Source organism: Cupressus sempervirens, chromosome 8 (assembly GCF_028749045.1).
Source record: "Cupressus sempervirens isolate cs-2001-9-10 chromosome 8, ASM2874904v1, whole genome shotgun sequence".
Lineage (NCBI taxonomy): Eukaryota > Viridiplantae > Streptophyta > Pinopsida > Cupressales > Cupressaceae > Cupressus > Cupressus sempervirens.
The window spans coordinates 431,555,145-431,559,910 of record NC_143125.1 but is presented as its reverse complement, the minus strand read 5'-3'; the positions used below and the strand labels follow the sequence as shown (position 1 = coordinate 431,559,910).

At 35.9% G+C, this 4,766-nt stretch overlaps 1 non-coding gene across 1 annotated transcript; it reads left to right on the top strand.

Annotated features, from left to right (window-relative positions):
• The first annotated feature begins 1,595 nt into the window (after positions 1-1,595).
• On the top strand, positions 1,596-1,679 carry TRNAL-CAA (transfer RNA leucine (anticodon CAA)). Its single transcript has one exon. It is a non-coding gene; the product is annotated as a tRNA-Leu (tRNA).
• Positions 1,680-4,766: the final 3,087 nt, after the last annotated feature.

Here is a 4,766-nt window from a genome sequence, read left to right as displayed (position 1 = left end):
TGGCATGCCCTATGCAAACATCCTTAGAGTTTGAGGTAGGATAAAATACAATATTAATTGGAGAAGTATCCTTTTTGATAAGAGTATTTTTTGACTTATCCCCATGGATATCTTTATCTTTTTTTTAATATCTTTGTAGGCGAAGGGGAAGAAAAATCCTTATGAGATTTAGTAAGGGGAATGTTATGATTCTTATGGGAAAGATTCTCCCTATCATCATTCATTTCCATGCTATCCAATCTATTATCCCAACAGTCTTCTGAGGCTCTATCATCCTCTAGCTCTTCCTCTTCAAGGTCATTCTCATCACCCATAGCCGTCCCACTTTCATCAATATCTTGCTTATTGCTCTTAGTTACTTTGATAATCCACAAGGGTTTCCTCTTCTTTTCACTACACTCTTCCTTCTTAATGCTTTCTCATAACATATTTAGGGTTCCAGATATACTAGTCACAAGAATGGGCAGCGATGGCTTCTTTTGTGTTTAATCACACTTGAATTCAGAGAGTTGAATTCAGAGAGTTCAGAATGTAGAATGGAAAAGAGATTTTATCCCCATACCGAAAGTGAATGAATAAAATAAAGTTAAAGCAATGGACTCCTTGTTTCCTATTATCTAAAGTAAAATAAGGGCTTTATCTGTTTATTCGAAAAATAATCATCCACCTTGACAAGTGCTTCGCTTTCTTCATCATCCTTGGGAAATTTCGCTAGAGCTTCCTCACTAACCTTCCTATCGTTGAAGAAATTAAAACCATCGTGCGACAACCTAGAAATCTCAGAGATAAAGTCAATATTGAGAGGGAAAGAAATGACATACATAATAACAGAGTTCCCATTCCACTCTTTGAAGAAATTCATTGCAGTCCATGAAGTCTCTCAAGATAAGTGGTGACTCCCCTATTCTCGAGTTGCTACTAAACCTGCGGAATATCTCTCCATTCCTTGCAAGATTTCGGCTCCTACGTCTTTGGTTCTGCAACTGCTTTGAAGCAAATACACAGAAACCTTCACAAGCAAGACGTTTCTTTGGTTATTGTAAATAATAAAAATGAATGCCAGAAACACCCATCAATGCTTTGTAACATGTGACTCCATCACCTCAACTTGAAATGATCACAGTACTTGCCTATCTACGCATCATATTAATTTGTTTATGTTACCAATAACCCAACATGTCCTCTCCTCTCCTCCTTTATCCGAATGGAATCTCGGAAAAGATTATCATGCCATCAAATCTTACGGTCCCCACGTACGCCCAGATTGGCAATGTAGTTAGCCACCATATTAGCCTCACTCTAAGTATGAGAAATAATGAGCCGCTCAAAAGAATTTAAAATACTTCTGGCCTCTTTTTCACCATCGTTGTTGTTACTACCATTTGTGTTTAAATTTTATAATAATAGTGCTCATTTTTAAAGTGCGCATGATGTAATTCTTGACTCGATCCATGGTTAGAAGGACCTGAATCGCAATAAGCGTACAAGAAACTATAACAAAACAGCCACAAACGCAAGAGGAAACTTAAGATAAGTTTTAGGTCGTGCAAATTATGTATTTATGTATATAATTTCCACATTAAAGAGTACACAAAGTCAGGATGGCCGAGTGGTCTAAGGCGCCAGACTCAAGTTCTGGTCCTCTTACGAGGGCGTGGGTTCAAACCCCACTTCTGACATTATCTACTTTCGTTGTAGTATGCGGACAAAGTCCTTTCTTTTAATCTAGAAATGAAGATCACTGACAGCTTGCGGTAATGCACAAAAATATTTGAATTTTTCAAAAAATGCTAAGAAACAAATACATACAATTTCTTATATTAAATGTTTGGAAGTGGAAGACATGAGAGAGTAATAGATGCTTCATGTTGCCTAACGCATGGCGAATGCTCGGTGACCTCTATCCAATGGTTAGTGGAGACACTAACTTTGGAAACCAGCGTGAGCAGAAGGCCACACCAAAATTATTTGCCCCATTTCTAGACATTGAAAATGAGATATCAACATTCAAACTTGCCTGGATATCATTATAGAAATAAAGAAGTTTGTCAATGAAAAATTTTGCAATATTATGTGGACAAGACACATAGGGCGGAAAAAATCTTATTACATTAAAGAATTTAATCCCACTTCTAGTCATGATGAAAAGGCCTATATAAGAGCACCTATTAATTGGAAAGCAAAAATGTTGATGACACAACTTAGAACTAGTTCACATCAGCTACGATGTGAAACTGGTCGGTGGCAAGTTCCAAAGGAAGAGTGGGCAGACAGAACATGTTTATTTTGTAATATGGGAACAGTTGAGACAGAGTAGCACTTTGTGAAGGAGTGCCTGGCTTACAATGACATCAGATCTGGTTATACAAAAATACTGCAGAACAAGGACGTCAACTATTTATTCGAGAAAGATCAAGTGAAGAGAGCAGCGGATTTGATTACCAAACTTCAAAGAAAGAGAGACAAATTAACCAAAACTTTACAATTGACTAGTTCCGCTCCTAACTCGGGAGGGTGATTGCATGGGTCCCATAGACAACTTTAGTCTTGTGGACGTCATTAAAATCTATCATATCATATCATATCAATGCTCTATACTTAATGTACAACATATGCATTTGTTTTGATGGATAATTCATACACTTAAAATCTGCAACTTGATTAATGTTTTGTTTGCAGCAATTCACTTAAATTATTACAAATGAAGAAGAGGATTGTGATGGTTGTGTTGATTTGTTGTAGCGGCTGTGGATAATTAGTAGACTTTAGGTCCATTGCTTAATTGCACAATTTACAAACCACTTATCAAATATATTTAAAATCCAAAACTAATCTTATATTATATTTCATTAAAAAATAATAAATTATTGTCATTGAAAAGAATATGATAAATAAATAGTTAATTTAATGTATTATTATTTTATAACTTAATATTATAATAACAATTTTAAAAATCTTTATAAAATATAATGTCTTCAAGCCATTTTTTTTACATAAAAAACTTAAAATACACAATAATAATACATTAGGAAAACTCCAGCAATAATGCAAAAATGAAGGTAGATTCAATAATATTAATACTAATCTAAACAACAAAAGCTAGCCAAGAAATTGAATAAAATCAACTAAAGCCTATTCTAAAAAGTATTTTCCATCCCTTGGAGATTGTGAAAGCAGCGTAAAATTAATGTACAATAGTCGTATGCCAACTGTCAGGACGTTTTCCTTTTGCTTCCTTATCTCCATATGATTTGCGTGTTTCTCTGAACTGTGAAGAAGCTTCTGGTAGCAGTCCAGATTAGAATTATGATTGCTCAACAGCATTATTACAGTTACAACTGTGGTGTCATGGCGATCAATAAGTACAAGCTCTTTTGATCGATTCTCAATCAAGTAGATTTGATGCCATTTTCTTTATATAAGTCAGTTGTACAAGACAATATCTGAAGCAATAGAGATGGATTATAAGGTGGACCATTTAGTCATTCCTTATATATTGTAAATAGTGAAACAAGTATATTAATCTGAATCAACTGAATTTTTGTGTATGTTTTTCAAGCAGGAATGGGTCATTTAGCAATGATGAATCGCTTTCAAATGGCGACGCTGAAAGGAGGATTATTAATAGTGCAAATGCTGGCTTGTGTGGGATTGCAGCCGTATTTCTACAAAATGAGCTGCCCGAATGTGGAGAAAGTTGTCAGAGACGCCATTTAGGCGGTTGTCCACGCAAGTTTTGTTTAAGTTTTCACCAATAAAACAAAAACATTAAAATTCTCTTGTTTATATAGAATTATCTGGAGAACCCATGGTATCTCTAATTAACAGATGGGCTAGGGGGTTGCAGTTGTGCTGCAACTTAGAGCTATCAGAAAGTCATCCTATAGAGACTGGTGCCACAAATTGTGCTGCTCAAATGCTACAAGATTACAATGCTTTTCTAGAGATAATTGATGGTGTTTTTTTACATTTTTCTATGGTTTCAAGGGGTAGACATATTATTTATGTGAGAAATATAAATCAAGATCATTCACAACCCTAAACTTAAAAATTTGCTCGGCACTTACAATTGCCGAGTAACAGTTTTGCTCCGTAAACACTAAGAAATCGAATAGCAAGAGAGTTTACCGAGTGAACTTAGTAAATGAAGAACAAACAACTCGGTAGCCAAAGGATGCCGAGTGAGCTCGGTAGTGTGATTACCGAGTGAACTTGGTAGCCACAGGAGGGTGGAGCTTGGTAGAAGAAAGCACCGAGTGATGTCAGTAGCCACTATAGGGAGGAGCTTGGTAGAAGAGGTTACCGAGTGAACTCGGCTTGAACTGCAGATGACTTCTACCAAAGACAATACCGAGTGACAGAACTATAACGTGAACTCCTTTTCCACCATTAAAACCAGAGAGCCAAAACTTGAAGCTTTCAAATAAACTTTTCAAATGCAAGGAATAAAAGAGGAAGAACAATGGAGTATGCCTGCTTGCTTTCTATTCAACTTAGATTAAATCATTACAAAATCTAAGAGCATTCGGCTTCAACCAGAAAAAACCCTAAAGTAACCCTAAAACTTTAAACTTTAAACTTCAAACTTATAGCTCTAATGGCTGAATACTACAATGCCTCGAGCAATCACCACTTCAACAAGTCGAATGAAACACCAAACTAGGAACTTATAGGATGACACAAAGAAGCACGTGCAACTACAATCATGAAATAGACTTCCTCTATCCTTGCAACAAACTAGATCTGCTGATCACTTTCTCTGCAAC